This window comes from Hemicordylus capensis, chromosome 2, assembly GCF_027244095.1.
Source record: "Hemicordylus capensis ecotype Gifberg chromosome 2, rHemCap1.1.pri, whole genome shotgun sequence".
In the NCBI taxonomy this organism is placed as follows: domain Eukaryota; kingdom Metazoa; phylum Chordata; class Lepidosauria; order Squamata; family Cordylidae; genus Hemicordylus; species Hemicordylus capensis.
The window spans coordinates 256487235-256507616 of NC_069658.1; the positions used below are offsets into that span (position 1 = coordinate 256487235).

At 43.0% G+C, this 20382-nt stretch overlaps 1 long non-coding RNA gene across 1 annotated transcript; it reads right to left on the reverse strand.

The window, feature by feature from the left end:
* Positions 1-2389: 2389 nt before the first annotated feature.
* LOC128343027 (uncharacterized) lies at positions 2390-16606 on the reverse strand. The gene is made up of 3 exons (XR_008315319.1): positions 15243-16606; positions 6484-6579; positions 2390-3367 (listed from the first exon to the last, which is right to left on the reverse strand). It is a non-coding gene; the product is annotated as an uncharacterized LOC128343027 (long non-coding RNA).
* Positions 16607-20382: the final 3776 nt, after the last annotated feature.

Sequence of the window (20382 nt, forward strand, 5' to 3'; positions counted from 1 at the left end):
GCTGCACGACATAGGGTAGGTGTTTTCTAATGTCTGGGGAACATACCAGCAGAGATTTGAATTAACAACCACTTTCTCCCTAGGCAAGTCACTTCCCTGCTGCACCATTAGGTGCCTCAGCAATAGGACCCTCAAAATGTATCATGCGATACATCTTGTTTGTCATGTTGTAGTCCAGCACAATGTACTTGAGCTCTAGATGATAGCTTGCCTGGCAATATGACCGGTCTGCTTTTATCTAAATATCTACAAATGGTGATGAATGATTTATGAAGTATCTACTAGTAATTGCAATAGGCTTTCAAAAGATATGGTGGATGCACCCACATCATGCTGCAGATCTGTGCTGACCAATTCTAATGATTAACAGGGGAAAACCCAGGAACAGCGGTGCAGAGAACACCCCAGGAACTTCTGGTCGCCTCATGTGGCCTGAGCCAAAACTGTTTACAGCTTTATAGGTAATCACCAGCAATTTATATTTTGCACAGAAATGTATGAGCAGCCAGTGTAATGCTTTTGAAATAGGAGTAAATTGCAGAACCTGGCTGCTGCATTTTGTATCAATTGCAGTTTCTGGACTACATATAAAGGCAGCTTCACATAGAGTGCATTGCAGTAGAGAAGTCTGGAGGCTACCAGCAAATGCACCACTGTTGTGAGGTTGTTCTCCTCAAAAAGGTCCATAGGTGGTATCAGGCAGTAACAGCCCTACTTTTCCAGTAAATATTGAATTGGAAGTGAACCCTTTCCTGACTGACAGGAAGTGACCTCTGGGGATCAGCCACTCAGCACATGGTGACTGGGAACGAGAGGGTCTGGTGGCAGGAAGTGAAGGGGGTCTTTGTTCTCAGAAGGGGCCCAGAGGGAGATGAGAGAAGATGGGGAGCGGGCTTCGTGAGCACCAGCCATGAAGGTCTGGCTGCCTCATGGCCAACAGCCTGGTGCAAACATGCCTCAATGTGGATTGCTCAGAAACTCAGACTACCAAGTTTTCTCTTCATGTGTAGGCTGCATGTGGAAGGTTTTCTGTTTTGTTTTTTCATTTGGTCAAGAGAATGAGAGTTTCCCTGGACAATCTCCCAAATCCAGGGAGGGGCGAAGCTTTGTAATTAGGGTGTGGTGGCAGTGTATTTTCTACCAGTCTAAGTTTAAAGGAACACCCTTTGTTGAGTAAATGTGGTGTAAACGAATCAGCATTTTTTTCCTCCACGTGGGTTTGCTCTGATACAAAGGCTGGGCCTAAATCCACTATTTGCAAGAGTGGTGTATCAGGTGAAGCTGATAAAAATTACCTCTGGCTACTGCCTCAGCCTGAGAAACAAGATAGAGGCCTTTGTCAAGAAGTACACTGCCATACTAACCCCTCAAATGGCCTCTGCGCATGCACGGAGATCAACTGAGCAGTAGGGCATGGGACAGCCTCCCCATTGGATTCCATTCTGGGTCCCTCTGTCCCATGTTTCATTCCAGATACCAGCAGCAGCAAGGATTGCCACCAGTTAAGTGAAATACTCCCACCCATACCACTGGGTAATGGAGAGGAGGCAAGCCAGTGGCCATAAAACTGAGCCAAGAAGCTATCCAGACATGGCTTCAAGCCATGGGGTATTTGAAAATGTTTAATTTGGGGGATTAAATGGACCATAAACATAGGGTCAGCTCCTTTCCACAATCCCTGCAGATCTTTTTCCTGTGTGCGTTCCCACAGCTTGCTCCAGGTTTTTTCTCCAACCAATCACATCCCAGAGGAAGAGGTGAGAGACCTTTTTGTTAAGTTTGACAGTTAGATATGGAAGACTGGTGAGACAAGTTGCCAAGCATTAACCCAAACCTGCCGAATCTGACCCAAAGCTTTGCTGATTTTTATAATGAACTTGCCTTTGTGAGTGCCTTCATCACCTCATGTTCCCACCCCCACCCCAGACCATTTAAGAGGCCATGGAAGTTTAAAGTAGAAATCATTGCTTTCTCTCTATGATGAAGAAAAATGTGTCATGAAGAAAAATGCTGGCTCATGGAATCAGCTCAGACACAAAGGGCTTAGGTTACATCGAACCTGTAGTCTCCATTGTTAAGGCATTCTCTAACAACATCTGCGTATGTAAAGCCTATGTTCCTATGGTGATCAGTACGAGTTTTGAAAAAAGCCGAACTACTGGCAATGGCCCCTCCACACATCGCAGGATAAGTGGTGGAGCATACCAGAAAGCTCAATGTGTGTACTGGTCCCTGATAGCTCATAGGGACTTTGGGGGTAAATCCAGCTGATATGCGGACTCGCACCCTCCATTCTGGAGGAGATGTGAACTAAGAACCATATGTGTAAAAGCCCCAGGTGGCTTTGAAGGTGTGGGGGAAAGAGGGTGTTCAAACCCATGAGCTTAGTTACAGTTCCACCCCTGGTTGCCACCGAGGTAGATGCTTCACCCTGTGCTTAGGGCACTCAGAAACTTGCTCCTTGCCTCACAGGGCTCTCCTCCTGCTGGCTTCCCAATATCTCCAGGAAGCCCAAGTCAGGCCTCAAAAGCCTCTTCTAATCCTTACCACCTCCACCTCCCACCACCTCAGATGTGGAATTCCTCCAAATTATGCCTCCCATGTGTACCTGCCTTCAATTTCTTCCTTCCTTCCTTCCCCGAGCTTCACCTGGCCCTGGGCCTTCCTTTTTCATGGCTGGGGATCCTGGCAAAGTCATAGAAGCCCCTCTCATGTGGGCTTCCAAGGGGTCCTGCCGAGAGCTCCTTTCTGTGACTAGACGCTTTTGTTTTGCCATCCATACATCTGTGGTTGCCTGCATGCTTGGGACACCACACAATGCTCGAAAACATTATGTACAATTCCAAGTTTCCCTCTTTATATGGAACAGAGTGGGAGTCCTCTACTGCAGCACCCAATTCTTTTGGACTCTTGGCTTTCCTCAGCATTTGCATGTGTACAGTGTTTAGCAATAAAACAAGATATTTGAAGGAAATGCTCCAAGACATACATGGGTTCCTCGTGAAACTATGAAGCTGTGGCAGGTGCCGTAATACAAGCATATTAAATCAAAAATAAACTGTGCTTTGGGATGCTTGTTTATCATTCCATCTTCATTTATTTCAGCAGCCTGACATCCACTCAAGACATAAGCAGCTGGGCTAAATCTACCAAAGGCTTCATCCAGGACGTTAGGCCTTGAGGTTACTGACAGGCCGGGCTCACTTGCCATTAGCAGATTTTAGGTTTTAGATATTATAATCTATTTTAGCTTTTATAATAGGATTACATCTATCTGTTGTGCAGCAGGAAAACCTCCATCTGTCGCCAGCATATCTTAGTTTTGTGTTACATTTCTCAAAATCTTCTCTTCGAAATCCGACTATGTCTGTAGAAGGTAAAGAAAATAGCATCATCAAGACATCCTTTTAACTGGAAGATGTGAACTGGCGAGCGGGTGAGAGAGACAGAACTTAAATCAGGAGTAAATGATGCCTCAGAATTTAAATCAGGAGTAAATGTTGACCAAAAAAATGTGTGATTAGAGCTTAATTTGTGCCAGGTCTCAGCACTGGACAAGGTTTTTAATATGTCATTAAACAATTCTAGGATCAAAACGCCTTCCATTTCAGAAAAAGGTTAAGGTTGACTCATCAACCGGACTCAAACAAAAACTAGAAATAGTAATTTAAGATCCCTGCGTCACCTTCTGCATCATATAAACAATGAACATAACATAAAAAACACATATAAACATTTTTTTAAAATCCAGCCACTCATTGCCCAAATGGGTGGCACAGTTTGTTTGCCTAAGCCCTCTGCATAAGAAGCATGAGGCTGGGGTGTGAGCTGATTGGCTCTTGGCTGGGAGAGGGCGGGGCTTCCGGCCTACAGATAGTGTCGGCTTTCTCCTCCTCCCTCAGTCCATTCTCAGCAGACAGGTGAGTTATTCCCCAGGGACAGGGGTGGTCCATCCTCCAGAGTTCTGCATTGGGGGGGATCTAAATCTGGGCATGCTGAGCTACACTGTGTGAGCTACACACTCTTTTGCCTCAGGCCATCAAGATTTTTGGGGGGGACCTACAGAAGGGATTAGCTGCTGTGTTGTGTGGTTTTTGGTGCAGGGTGTTAAGCTAGGCTAACCCCCACTGTGGCAGATACAGTGCCACCAAGGGCAGAGACCTGACCTTAGGTTGGCTAAGATGGACAGCTTCTGCTTTAGAGCAAGGCAGCTGCCTGGAGCCAAGGTGCATCACCCATGGGTATTAGGTAAGGCTGCCACTGAGGTGGCATGCCTTTAGCTTCCACACTGTGTGGGTGGAGATCCAATCCCAGTTTCCATTTCTAGTTGTGTTTGAGTTAATTCAATAAAATTGTAGCCCTTTTCACCACAAACTGTAGTCTCATGTCTTCTTGGGGTGTGGCTGCAATACCTTAACAGGTTGCTTTACCATGTTCACTGAAGGTCCAAAATGCTTGGAATAAGTAGGGTGTTAAGGGCCATGCACTTAACAGGTGTGTAATTCAGGCAACATGGATATGGTATGGTATCCTTTGATTTGATTCATTTCAACTTCACCACTACCTTTAAGCAGAGGCGTATCTAGGGAAAATAGCGCCTAGGGCAAGCACTGAAATTGCACCCCCTGTCCAAACATCTGACACCCATCTTTCAGATAACTTTACCATAATATCACCTGAAAAATAAGTCAAGCTTGTTAATCTTAATATTTCAAAAACTATTTAGCAGTGGACGTAGCCAGACAAAAAAATGCTGGGAAACTACAAATTTCAGTATGCTGGGGCTCATGAAATGCCCAAATATTATGTGGAGGTGTACTTGGAAAACTAAACAGAAGTGCCTGTCTAATTCTCTACTATGCATTGTAGCATCACTATTACATAAGTTTTAAAAATAAATGGAGAATTTGACTTTTCCCAGATACTCTAAAAATAATTAAAGGATATGCAGAGTAAACTGTGAGTGTTTGTAATATATTCTAGTATTTCAAAAAGACAGTTAAAATGAGAGAAAGAGAGCAAGAAACTTCCAGTGGGCCTTAATACTAAGGATTTCACACTGATTCAAAGACAAACTCAACATTAATAGCCATATTATTAAGACATCTCATTTAACTCACTAATCACAAGAAGCAAAGTAAGAGCAAATGAATACAATCGTAGCTCATAAGCTTCAGCTCATTATTCACAAGCCCTGATTCTCCGTACATAGTGCCAAACTGAATATGTGTACAGTGATTTATATTATATTAAATTCAAAAAATACCTTTAGCCCCTTCGGGGGCTTCCTAAAGGCTGTGGGGTGGTCTGCAAAGGTTCCCCCTCCCATCACTGGCCTCTAGGGCTTTGCAGGGACCATTTGAGCATGTGCGGTGGCATATATATATATATATATATATATATATATATATATATATATCTCCACTGAAAACAAAATGGCTGCCGTGCATGCGCAAATGGCCTCTGGGAGGCCTGGCATGGCCAAGTGCCTCACAGAGGCCATTTGAGCATGCACAGTGGCCATTTTGTTTTCGGTGGCCATTAAAAAAAAATAATTTTAAAAAATGGCACACCCCTTCAAGTGGCGCCCGGGGCACGTGCCCTGCCTGCCCTACCCTAGATACGCCACTGCCTTGAAGCTGCCTGATTGCAATTGTACTAAATTGAAGAATTGCCCCATACCCCAATAAAGACAGAACATGCACGAGTAGGATAAACTATGGCCACACTTGATTAACATAATTAACAGAGACCTGCCACATCAGAGCAAGAAATTGTAACACAAAACTAGAGTGTGGGCAACTACTCCCCCAAAGGAGAGGTTGGCATCCTTGCAAGGACTGCTCATCCACTGTTGGGTGTAGTTACCAGGCTTGGGGGATGCCAGCCACTGTTAGGCAGCAATAGTCTCCTCCCAGCCACACAGTGCCCTGACTTGAGGGGAAGCTACCCGACTCGGTGGCCCCCAAGCCACAAAACTCTGGAAGAGCCAAGCAGTCCCCAAAGCAGGCCCATTCCCCAAACACCCCATGGCCACAAACCGATGAGAGGCTGTTCCTTACAACACCCTTTCACCTTAAAGGAGCCTCCAGTTTAACACCATGCATGGCTACATATCCTCTGCCTACACTATCCTGTCAGTGTTGACAACCAATCCCACCCCTGCGACTTACATGCCCAGTAATAAGCACTTCAGTGGGGAATAGGTGATTCTCACCACTGGCCAATCTGATGGAAATAAAAAACTGTTGTGATTTTTAACTAATCAGCAATGCAACAGCAACGTTTAGCATTTGAAATTAGATACATTTGTGAATCTTGACACATAGATTATGCATGCAGTCCTCTCTCATAATTTTGGAAAGTAGAATTCTTGGATAATTACTGTATTAATTCTTGGTGATCATAAAGGGTTATAAAAATTCTTGATGATTATGAAAACAATTGGCAAATTATGAAAATGAACAGGTTTCAAAATAATACCATTATTTCTATATCCTGGTGAAGAGCCTGATACACAGAAGCCATTGTCAGAACCTTCGACTGGAGTATGACCATAATAGCAAGTCAGCGTATTAGCTGAAAGAGAAAGAGAAAACATCAACAGAGCATACAGACTGAGAGTTTGAGCAGCACTGGCTTAAGAAGAGCCACAGTGTTTTCTAGGCTAAGATCACCCATCACCATCCCTATCCATATATTGGCATCAAAGAAGCCTTCTTGAAGGGGAACCCAGAGGCTTTCCCAATCCACAGATTGATTGATTGATTGAATTTCTATATTACCTGATATTAAAATTTCTGCATGGTGTACAAATTAAAACATAATATAAAATTTAAATCATTTACAATTGACAAAACAGATAAAAATGGATTTGGCTCCTGTGTACATTCAGGACTGCCTCTTTCGACATGCCCGGTGAGGTCGTCTCAGGTGGGCCTTCTCAGAGTTCCAGGCCCAGGGGAGGTACGTGTGGCCTGGGTTCATGGGAGGGTCTTCTCTGTTGCAGCCCCCTCCTTATGGAACACTCTGCCTTCTGAGATTTGTGATTCCCCCTCTATTGTGTCCTTTAAGAAGCTCCTGAAAACCAGGCTTTGCCAGGCTTTTAGTTTTTATCCTGTGAGTGTGTGTGTGTGTGGGGGGTCTTTTTCTTTTGTTCCTTTTCTTTTTTCCTCTCCCCTTTTCCCGCTTCTTCTCTTGTCTTCGTTGTTTTAATTTATGTAAACTACCTCGAGTCTAAGGAAGTCAAACGGTCAATAAATTTGCTAATTGAATAAATTTTAAAAATCACAATAAATAAAAACACATTAAAATTTAGATTTCAGTTAAAAGTCTGGGAAAACAAGTATTTCTTCAGGGTCCTCCTAAATACAAACGGAGAAGGAGATCCTCTTATTTCAGCAGGGAGCGCATTCCAAACCCTGTGGCAGCCACAGAGAAGGCCCGATCCCAAGTTGCCACCAAACGAGTTGGCAGCAACCGTAACCAGACCTCTCCAGAAGATTGTGATAGGTGACAGGGTTCACGACAGAGAAGTTGCTTTCAAGTACCTTGGACCAAAGCCATTAAGGGCTTGATAGGTAATAACCAGCACTTTGTTTTTCGTTCAGAAATATATTGGCAGTCAGTGCAATTCTTTCAAAACCGGTGTTATATGGTTCCTTCAGGTGAACCCAGAGACCAATCTGTCTGCTGCATTCTGTACCAATTGTAATTTCTGAACTACTTACAAAGGCAGTCCCAAGTAGAGTGTATTACAGTAGTCAAGCCTAGCATATGTACCACCATTTTAACGTCATTTGTCTCCAGAAATGGGCATATCTGCCGTATCAGCCAAAACTGATAAAAAGCACTCCTGGACACAGGATCAACCCGAAAAACCAAGGAAGTGTGGGATCCAGGAGTACTCCCATACTGCAAACCTGATCTTTTAGGGGGAGTGTCACCCCATCTAGAACAGGCAGATGTAAGCCATCTCTCAGATCCTGACCCCCTACAGACAGTACCTCCGACTTGTTTGGATTCAACTTCAACCTGTTATCCCGGATCCAGCCCAATATCGCCTCGAGGCAGGCACTTAGGGGGGTCATGCCATTTCCTGATGAAATGGTACAGAGAAATAGATCTGGGTGTCATCAGCATATTGATGACACCAGACCAAACTTCCTGATGATCTCTTCCAAAGATTGGATGTAGATGTTAAAAAGCATTGGAGACAGTACGGAGCCTTCTGGAACCCCACACTTTAGCTCTTGCTTTTCAGAGTCACAGTCTTGAAGTGACACCATCTGGAATCTGCCAGAGAGGTAGGAATGGGACCACTGTAAAATAATGCCACCCAATCCCACCTACTTCAAGCGACCCAGCAGGTTACAATGGACAATGGTATCAAATAGGGATGTGCAAAACAATTGAGGTATAAAACAATTTGTACCCGAATCTCGCCAATTTGGGTGATTTGTAGACAAATCACCCCTGTCCTCAACTGCCAAGTTTTGGGTACAAAACAAATCACCCCAGATTCGGACCCAAAATTTCAGATATTTAGAACTCCATTTTTTGGCCAAAGTGGGTTGGGTGGTAGTGCCCAATGGGTGGAAGCTATCACCCAAATTTCAAAGAAATTGGGCAAAGGGGTGATTTTTAAAGAATTTCTGAAGTTGCTGCATCATTAAGCTTTCCCCCATAGGGAATAATGGGGATTTCAGCAATCTTATAGCTGCATGTGGGGGGCACCAGGGTGCCCCAAAGTGGGTTGTGGTGGGTGGTAGTGCCCAACGGGTGCAAGGAAGCTACCACCCAGTTGTCACAGAAATTGAGCAAAGAGGTGATTTTTAAATGATTTTTAAAGTTTATGCATCTGTAATCTTTTCCCCATAGACAATAAAGGGGATTACAGCAGCCTGTTATAAATCCCCGTGTGTGTGTGTGTGTGTGTGTGTGTGTGTGGTGGCACCAGGATGGCCCAGAGTGGGTTTTAGTGGGTGGTAGTGCCCAATGGATACAAGGAAGAATCACCCAAATTTCAAAGAAATTGGGCAAATGGGTGATTTTAAAGAATTTTTGAAGTTGAACATAAGAACATAAGAACATAAGAACATAAGAACAGCCCTGGTGGATCAGGTCCAAGGCCCATCTAGTCCAGCATCCTGTTTCGCACAGTGGCCCACCAGATGCCGCCGGAAGCCACAGGCAGGAGTTAAGGGCATGCCCTACCTCCTGCTGTTACTCCCCTTCAACTGGTACTCAGAGGCATCCTGCCTTTGAGGCTGGAGGTGGCCCACAGCCCTCCAACTAGTAGCCATTGATAGACCTCTCCTCCATGAAGTTATCCAAACCCTTCTTAAAGCCATCCAGGTTGTTGGCTGTCACCACATCTTGTGGCAGAACATTCCACAAGTGGATTATGTGTTGTGTGAAAAAGTACTTCTGTTTGTTGGTCCTAGATTTCCCAGCAATCAATTTCATGGGATGACTCCTGGTTCTAGTGTTATGGGAGAGGGAAAAGAATTTCTCTCTCTCCACTTCCTCCACACCATGCATAGTTTTGTAATTGTAATTTTATTTACAGTCATTGACCAAACAGAGAGTAAAAATTAATAGACATTAAAATGTTTGTGTGTGTGTGTGTGTGTGTGTGTGTACACACACACACACACACACACACACACACACACACACACACATATACAGTTTAGAATTAGGATGATATCCCATTATACCTCTTAAAAGCAATATAACTAAACTTAGCTACAGAAATAGAGATTGAAGCATCTTTATCTGAGAGCAGATGTTTTACAAGATTATCATTAGATTGATCTGCCAGTTTTCATATGAAAGGAGCAATAAGGCATTCCCTAGAATATAAATGGAATTTACAATGGAGAAGAATGTGTGCAACAGTTTCTGTATCTCCTGACCCACAACTACAATGTCATTGTTCTTCTAAAGGCACACCCTGAAACCTCACAGAAGTGCAGATGGAAAGGAGTTAACCCTCACTCTCATAAATATCCATCGAAACTTAGAGAAAGTGATTGTCGACAGATATTTTGTGGGGGAAAGGTCCATCTTAGTTCTTATTACTCTATAAAACTCTGGAAGTACAGCCCAGTTTTCTTGGATCTCAATATCAACAAGGCGTTGTCTCACTACTCTTTTCGCATTCGCTAGACCCAGTTCCAGCAATTGAGCTGGATCTAAGCCTAGAAAGGTGAGTTTATTACTTACTGTAGCACACCATAGTGACTGGGGACTAGCTGAGAGAAACTCAGGAATTAAACCAACTGGTCGCAGATGTATTTTCAACCAAAAATAGATAATTAGAACCCAGGCCCGAGATTCAATTTTTATAAAGCCAGCCTCTATCCTTAAAGTCACATTCACTGTACATTTTGGAGTGCCAAATAAGTTCCTCAAGAACCCTGATTGGCTTCTTTCCAGAATGTCAAACCTTGAGTATGGACCGAATTGAATACCATACAATAATTGCGGAATGTCCTTTGCAGTATAGAGCTTTAAAGCAGCTGGAATGAAGCCTTCACCCTGAGTTCTAAAAAAATCTTAAAATTGCTGCTGTGCTACGTTTTGCCGACTCTGTGACCATACTTATATGTGCTGATTTCCCAGCATTTTGTTGAAAAATTACCCCCAAATATTTTATTTGATTTACCTGTTCTAGTCTATGTCCATCTAGCATCCATACACATTTTTTCACTTTATTGGTGAAGCACATAATTTTAGATTTGTCATAATTGATCTGTAGATGCTCCTCTCTGCAGTATAGTGCTAAGGCATCTAACGCTCTTTTAAGCCCAACCCTGGTTTGAGATAAAATTACTGCATCGTCAGCATACATCAGGATTGGGATTTTCTTGTTGACTAGTTTTGGTGGATGAGTGTCAGATGTCTGCAAACGCTTCATCAAATCATTAATATAAAGGTTAAATAAGTAAGGGGCTAATACACACCCTTGTCGCACCCCTTTCCTAATGGGTACTGAGTTTGCAAGATTGCCAGCATGGTCTAAACGCACTCTTAAAAAGGAATTTTCATGCAGTTTGATGAGCAGAAGTAGAAGCCTTCAGTCCATAGAAGTAGCCGCCAATTTAGACCAAAGACGACTTCTAGAAACTGTATCAAAAGCCATCTTAAGGTCTATAAAAGCGGCAAACAAAGGTTGCTTATTCCTTTTGACCTGTTTGTCCACAAGATGTTGTAATATTAAACAGTGGTCTAATCCAGATCTATTAGCTCTAAATCCTGCCTGTTCATCCTCAATAATGCACTCCTGCTCCATCCAAGCACATAATGTAACACATAAGTGCTTGGCATAGAGTTTACTTATAATGTTTAAAAGGCTAATTGGTCTATAGTTAAAGGGGTCATCCCTTCTGCCTTTCTTATGGATAGGAACCACAATCGCCGTTCCCCAATCCTGGGGAAATTGTGCAGTTTGATCAATATGTGTGAAGAAAGCGGCCAGCACAGGAGCCCACCAATCTTTATAGAGCTTCAGAAGTTCCAGCGGGATACAATCGTTTCCAGGTGCTTTCCCGCATTTCAATTGCATGATTAACTGCTCTATCTCATATGTGGAGACCGGAGACCAATGTGGTAATGAACCTATTTGAAGGGCACTTTGAGGAGAGATATCATTATGAAGTGCCCGAAAATGAGTTTCCCACAATACTGGGGTTATTGGGCAAACCTGAAAGGAATATATCTTATTGTTTGGTATTGAAATTAGTCTCCAAAAGCTCATCTAATCTTTGTTCTTCACTGCACTTATTAGAAGTGACCACTTCTTTTGTGTATCAGCCCTTTTTTTTAATCTAAGAAGGGCTTTATATTCTTTTTTCTTTTCCGATATTTCTATAACCAGGTCTGCAGAGGGATTGGAACTAGCATACTTTGAAAGAGTAACAAGGTGTTTGTTAGCCCTAATACACTCATGATCAAACCATTTTTTAGGGCGGTAAGATTTTAGTTCTGAACTGGCATGATCCGATTTGGTTATTAAAGCTTTAATTGAGCAAATAAAAGTCTCATAGCTCTTAATAACACAGTGATCTCTATCCAGGTTGGTTAAAACACCATGTAGATTCCTCCTAGCCACTTCGCCAGTCTCTGAATTGATCCAAAGGGAGAAAAGTTGATCCAGTTTATAATTCCACCTAACTCTGCCACCCCGCAATTCCTTAGATTGAGTTAAACACACATTCTTATAGGTCTTAGGGTGTCCATCATATATATAGGTTAAAGTTAAGGGATTATGGTCACTTTCAGGTCTAGCACTAATTTTAAAGTTGTCTATTGAGTCAAATACGTCTCTCGTGACAAGCACATAGTCAATTGTGGATAAACCTTTCCCTCGATGAAAAGTGTATTGACCCGGACAATCACCTGGAGCCACTCCATTTAACAGAAATAAATCCAAGTTATTAGCCATACGGGCTAGACATAGTCCTGCGAAATTGCTCGTGGTATCTAAAAAGACACGATTTGAAGGACTAAACTCCGTGTCCTCCATAAAGAGAAACATCATCATACCCCAATCTTGCATTGCAGTCACTGGCTATAATTATCGGAACATTAGGTTATTCATCAATTAACCTTGAGATGTACGACTCAACCTCTTCCCATAATACCTTTGTTTGGAGATGGCAACTCTGGGTAGGAACATACAGACCAACACAGAGAAATTTAATGTTATGAGAGGTGACCAACACTGACATAGCCCAATCGACCGAGTGGGATAGCATTACAACCTGTCCTTTCAGTCTGGCAGTTATAAGAATTGTGAGACCTCCAAGTGGTCTACCAGCTTTCTGACTTGCAACGGCAGGCACCATGAAGGGAGAGTAATCCAAAAATCTTATCTCGCCCATCCACCAAGTCTCTTGCATAATTATAATATCAAATGTCGAAATGAAGTTTAGAAAATCGCAGTCCAGCAACTTTGAGCCCCAACCATGGATGTTCCAAGAGATTATAGAAGCGGATCGTTGATGCGGATCAGGGGCAACATATCAATACTCCACAGGTCTGTGAGGTAGCTTCAGTACATCACAATTATTATGTTGGTTCTGCAGACCCAAACCTTCATCATCCATGTAGGAAGTCTCTGTTCGATTAAAGTTAGTAGATGTCAGTATTGAGAAGAAGTCATCTAAATGTGGGTCAGCTGTCAATAGCAATCTTGGAACAGGTTTATTATAATTCAAAAAATTAGTATCAACAGTTGCCACATTGCAATTACCACTATAAATCTCGGCAGTCTCAACAGATTGATTGTTCCCGATTCCTGTAGATAGTTGTAATTGTTTGTCGCCATGAGGTGAAGGACGATGAGCAGATCGCACACTCTTTTCTGTCACCTTCGCCTTCTCATGACTCTCTTTAGAAATTATACTATTAATCTCAGTTGGAACATCATGCATGTTCAACAATGATTAAGCTAAAGAATCGACGGTCTCCAGAGAACTCTCTATCTGGGACAACATAACTAAATGCGAGTCTTCTAAGTCCGCCAGATGCTGATTGGAATCATTTGCTGTTTCAGAAATCTTCCCGCTAAAGAGAGAATAAACTTGAGTTTGTTTGTCAATAAATTTAGGAACAAGTTTCTCCCTCCGTTGTTTCATACACTTTTTGATTTGAGTCAAGTATTCATTCGCTGAAGATGTCATCAGATTCCTAGAAAATACTCTGTTTGGAAAAATTCTCCATTTGTTCAGGAATTGTTTCATCCTTATCAGGAAGCAGGTATCAAACTGGACTCAAAGATTAGAAGTAACTTCAAAACACTTGTAACTTCAAATTTTGCGATCATAGGCAAATGCTTACACTGCCTCTCCATTAATCTGCCACTGACCATGAATGATTTTATAGACCTCTATCATGTCTCCCCGCAGTCGTCTTTTTTCTAAATTAAAAAGCCCCAGGTGTTGTAGTCTTGCCTCATAAGAAGAGTGCTCTAGGCCCCTGATCATCTTGGCCGCCCTCTTCTTCACCTTTTCCAGTTCTACAATGTCCTTTTTAAGATGTGGTGACCAGAATTGTACGCAGTACTCCAAGTGTGGTTGCACATTAGTTTTGTATAAGGGCATTATAATATTAGCTGTTTTATCTTCAATCCCCTTCCTAATGATCCCTAGCATGGAATTGGCCTTTTTCACAGATGCCGTACATTGAGTCGACACTTTCAACGAGCTGTCCACCACGACCCCAAGATCCCTCTCCTGGTCAGTCACCGACCACTCAGATCCCATCAGTGTATACTTGAAGTTGGGGGTTTTCATCCCAATGTGCATCACTTTACACTTGCCAACATTGAAGCGCATATGCCACTTTGTCACCCACTCCCCCAGTTTGGAGAGATCCCTTTGGAGCTCCTCACAATCCACTTTGGATTTCACTACCCAAAAGAGTTTGGTATCATCTGCAAATTTGGCCACCTTGCTGCTTACCCCTGCTTCTAGATCATTTATCAAGTTATCTAAGAGAGTGCCTTCTTCTACATGATCCCCACCGTACGTTAAGGTCATCTGAGGAGGTCCGTCTCCAGTTGCCACCGGTTCGTCTGCGACACAGAGGCGGGCCTTCTCTGTAGCTGCTCCCTGGCTATGGAATGCACTCCCGGCAGAAATTCTTAATTTCAGATCATTTCTGTCCTTCAAGAGAGCCCTTAAAAACTACCTATTTGGCCTTGCCTTCTAGAGTTTTAAATGATTAAATGTTTTAAACTGTTTTATACTGTTGCCTTGATTTTCTGGGCTTTTAGCTGTTTTATTGGTTTTATTGTGTTTTAATAGTTTGATTTTAATTGTTAATTTGTTTTAATTGTTTTTATCATGTTGTGAACTGTCCTGAGCCATTTTGGAAGGGCGGTATATAAATCTAATAAATAAATAAATAAATAAATAATAAATTTATGAATAAATTAAAAAGCACCGGTCCCAGTACAGCTCCCTGGGGGACCCCACTTCTTACTTCCCTCCATTGTGAAAACTCTCCATTTATACCTGCCCTCTGTTTCCTGTCTTTCAACCAGTTAGCAATCCACACATGTACTTGTCCCCTTATCCCATGACAGCTAAGTTTCCTCACGAGTCTTTGATGAGGAACTTTGTCAAAAGCTTTTTGGAAGTCCAGGTAGACTATGTCAACTGGATCTCCCTTATCCACACACTTGTTGACACTCTCAAATAACTCCAAAAGGTTGGTGAGGCAAGATTTACCTTTGCAGAAGTCATGCTGGTTCACTCCCAGCAGGGCCTGTTCTTCTATGTGCTTTACAATTTTATCCTTGAGGAGGCTTTCCATCAATTTACATGGAATGGACATTAGGCTAACCGGCCTGTAATTTCCGGGATCGCCCCTGTATCCCTTTTTGAAAATCAGTGTTACATTTGCTACTGTCCAGTCCTCTGGTACAGAGCCTGATTTCAGGGATAAGTTATATATTTTAGCAAGGAGATTGGCAATTTCACTATTTCACATTGAATGAATTCTACATCACATCCTCTGAAATAAGTTGCAAAAGCTTCTGTGATGAGCCATACCCTGCCTGTGATAGGCACATAGGTAGCTGCCATATACTGAGTCAGACCATCCAGCTCAGTTCTGTCTACACAGACTGGCAGCAGCTTCTCCCAGTTTGTGAGCAGGAGTCTCTCTCAGCCCTATCTGGAAATGCCAGGAAGTGAACCTGGGACCTTCTGCATGCAAGCAGGCAGGTGCTCCTCCCAGAGCGGCCCCGTCCCTTAAGGGGAATTTCTTACAGTGCTAACATATAGTCTCCCATTCAAATGCAACCTGGACAGACCCTGCTAAACAAAGGGGACAATTCAGGCTTGCTACCACAAGACCTGCTCTCCTCTGGGACACTGCTAGTGAGTGGGGGAGGTCTCTTCCCAAATCTAGAGGGATTAAGAACTTTGTAACTAAGTGGACCAGTTTTACTGAGAATGATGTTCTTCGCTCCTTCCCTGTATCAAGCTTCCGCTGCCACCAAAACACTCTTCTTGCTTAGGTTTGTGTCCTGACAACCTCTTAGTAGTATGGCTGAGGGCTGCATGGGAAGAAGGTATAATACACTGGACACTGAATTAACTTTAGAATAAAACAAAGTCAAGTTTAATAATGGACAAGAAGTTGAAAGGTTTCTCCCTGTGCTTAAGCAGGGCTTTACATGCATAATGGTTTCTATAACAACAAAATCATGGCTTGACTACAAAGTATATAAGCTATCATGTCAGGTTCTATGACAACACAAACTTCACCCACTGGCAGATGCTCTGCACATTGTGCATGGACAGAGATATGCCGTGTGACTGAGGTAGTCATAGCTGGATTATCCAGCTCCTATAAACACCGATCCTGTCCTACCCAGTCCCTCTCTGGAACCCCACCAGTCTATCTCCCCTCAACAGAGCCTATCTCCCTAGAGAAACTCTTTCTAGCCCTGTCCGTCCCTATCTGACTCACTGAGCTCCCAGTTAGACAGTTTAACTGCCACTCTCTGCTCCACTCTAAAGCCCCTCCCTCAGGAATACCAGCTGGGAGGCTTTACAGACGGGGCTGTTACTCCGAATCTCATTCAGAAGAGAGTGTGTGCAGGGGTGTAACTATAACAGGGCAAGGGGGGGAGACAGTTGTCTGGGGACCCACTGACTTGGGGGCCCCACCAGAGGCAAGTCACATGACTGACTCCCCCAGCCATGCCCCCGCCACCACCCAGGCTTCCTTCAGTTGTATTCATCCTCCGAAATTGATGTGAGTGTTAAGACCTGGAGCTACCAGAACAGCAGGTCTTTCTCTAGTACCATTAAATGACTTGCATTAGCCTCATTTAAGATTTCTTTACTTCATGAGCCGAGCTTCGGGGGGGGGGGGGGGATTTTAAGATCTTGTCTCTGGGGCCACGGCAACCTTGCTACACCCCTGAGTGTGTGCATTCACACTCCTTCCTTACTCAGAAGGAATCCCTTTGAGATCCTTGAACCCAATCCACACACAAAGCTGGCTTTGTCTTGCAAATTCTAGCTTATCTCGCTGTATTTCTGGGTTTTTGAAATGCTGGTTTTAAGCTGCTTTTTCTGAAAGCACTGGAGCAAATAGGGAGAAGCACTGATGTTAAATCATTAGCATGAAAAGAGGGATACTCTCTTTAGAAATGCAGATATAGCTCTTTAGTAATCTCTCCCCCCCCATTGGCTAGAAGGAGGCATGACATGTGAACTTGCCTCAAAACAAAACCTGAGAGCAGAGGGGAGGGGCTGCTTTCCTCAATGCTGCAAGGCTTTGCTCAACATTTACCCTGCAGCATGAAGCCATGTGCGAATAACTCTCTGGAGGGCGATTCAAAAGTTGATTTACAGTTCTGTTATGGCTGCCAACCATCACAGCTTCATTGCAGCTAGATGACACCCTGTCAAATATCATCCCAACCAACATCAGAAACTTCATCTCACCCAAAGTGCAACAACGTGGAACTAGAAATATGAGGAGAATCTTCATCTTGGTTAATATTGTCAATGCAGCTGGAAAAATTAAGGAGATCAAGAGGAAAGTAGAAGCAACCTCAGTATCAGCCTCTTCTCCAAAGACCATTCAAATAACTATTCAAAGCATGTCCCTATGTTCCTATCCCTGTCACCTACTAAGATCACCTGGAGAGGTCCAGTTATGGTTGCCACCTGCTCTTTTGGTGGCAACTTGGGGTGAGACTTTCTCTGTGGCTGCTCCAGGGCTTTGAAATATGCGCCTTGTTGAAATCATGTGTTTATCTGTGATCTTGTTTTATTAATTTTGTGAATTTCAGCTGTTTTATACTGTTTTAATATTTGTTATTGGTTTTTAATTTGTACACTGTCTAGAGATATTTCTAGTGGGTGGTATAGAACTATGATAAAAATAAAATAAAAATATACCAGACTCTACAAAGTCTTTACAGCTTATATGGCGTGGAAGTTAAGATGGGCACCTTAACTAGATATTTCCATTCTTTTTAGAGCATGGGTGAAAATGTAAAGCATCTTAATTCTCATCTTCAACTGAAGGTTTTTGGATTACTGAATTATATATTTTGGCAGTCACTACATTTGAGATGCATTTCATTTATGAGCTAGTTTGTGTTGCTCCATGAATTAATTTCAAAACATGCTTTTTTCTCCCCCACTAGGAGGGAGAGAGAGAGAGATGTTCTCTTCCACCAGTTCCCAGTGGTACATGTGTCTCTATAGGTAAGGACATACCAGGAGCTGTGGTGGCTGCTTGTCACTGGAGCAGCAAGGAGGAGAGGGAGCAGGAGAGAAGGAAATACACCCTTATTGTCAAGCAAGTAAGAGATGATTATATACTTTGATGCAAGTATCAAATTATTTGTATGGTAGGATACGGTAGGATTTACACAGAGCAGTTCACAGCACAAAAAAGTCAACTGCTAAGTGAGCAGAGAGGAAAAGCAATGGAAAACACTGAGTCTGAGACTATTGATCTATCTAGCTCAGTATTGTCTTCACGGACTGGCAGTGGCTTTTCCAAGGTTGCAGGCAGGAATTTCTCTCAGCCCTATCTTGGAGAAACCAGGGAGGAAACCTGAAACCTTCCGCTCTTCCCAGAGTTATGGAAGACCCGCATGAAAAGTTGCCAAGCAGCTGGGTCAAACAACAGAACACTTAACCCGAACCTGCGGAATCTGACCCAAACCTGTGCTGATTTTTATAATGAACTTGCCTTTGTGAGAGACTGCCTTCATCACCTCATGTCCCCCCTCCACCCTCCGACCATTTAAGAGGCAGTGAGGTTTAAAGTGGAAATCATTGCTTTCTCTGTGTCATGAAGAAAAATGCATGCTCATGGAATCAGCTCAGACTAAAAGGGTTCAGGTTACATCAAAGCTGTAGTCTCCATTCTGCATATGTAAAGCTATGTTCCTTTGGTGACCAGGCTTCAATAAGATGAAGCATAGGAAGACCCACATTTTGCAGTTTGTACTTGCATTTAATTCAGGAATTTCTCCCTCCCCCTCCCCCTCCCCTTCTGGACTCCCTCCACAGAATTTCTCCAGTCCTGCCACAACCCTCCCCCCAGCACATGCAATTCCAAAAAATCACTCAGAGCAGACCAGACCCAACACAGCTGTCAAACTACCCTTCACTGAATTTTGAAAAATGCTCAATTACTGGCAATGGCCTCTCCACACATCACAGAGAAGCTTTGGGGCTCAACAGAAGCCTCGGTTAAAAAAAATGCCGCTGAATATAGAGGATTGTTTTAAAGCCCAACATAATTTGGGCTAAGCCAGAATGCTCGGCCATGATTTTGGGAAAAACAGAGTCCTGTCTGTACTGGTCCCTGATAGCCTGCATTGACTTCAAGGTAAATGCAGATAATATGTGGACTGGCACACTCCATTCTGGAGGAGATTCGAACTAAAAGTCATGTGTTAAAGCCTCTTGGAGCAAGAACAACCATAAAACTTCATAAAGCCACAAAACATACTATGAAAACACTTAAGCAATTTGAAACAGAAACTTCAAACTGACAAAACTTCAAACTTCAGAAATCTCCAGGTAGGGCTGGGAAAGACCCCCATTAGAAACCCATGAGAGCTGCTGCTAATCAGTGTTGACGATATGGAACTAGATGGACCAATGGCTGAACTTACTGAAGGGCAGCTTCCTACGTCTGTATATTCTTGCCACTTTGTGTATCAAGGATCTGTTCTGATCATTATGTGAACCAGTACATCATTTGTGACTAGCCTTAAAGTAAGCAACCAAAAAACCTGTAATATCTAGATTTATCCAACAAGATTAGAGCTTTTGGGAGAGTTTGCAATGTTCTCCATGGTTACATAAAAGACAGTGTGCTTTTTTCTGTCAGAATGTACTTTGCACAAGGCAAGCTGTTTTTAGTAAAAGAACACAAGCATCTGTACAGAACCTCATGACATGGGAATGAAAATGCTCCAGATCACAGATCTTAGTGCTGGTATTATCAATATGATGTTGAAACCTAATTCTATTTCTCCTTAGCAACATCAGGAAATGGTTTTAGCCCTTTAAATGCATGCCTACAGGCAGGAATGGGCTTGATGAGGGATAATAAACTGAATCCGAATCCAAGCAAGATGGAGGTGCTGATTGTTGGGGGTCATGATCTGTAAGGCAGCATAGAACTTCCTGTTCTAGATGACATTACACTGCCCCAGAAAGAACAGGTTCGTAGCTTGGGTGTTCTTGGACCAGGGGCCCACCCTGGTGCCTTCGAATGAGGCCAGGAGTGCTTTTTACCAGCTGCAATTGATTTGATAACTCCACCTGTTCTTTGAAGAGAATTCCCCTCCCCTTCGCCTCGTGCGGGGGGGGGGGA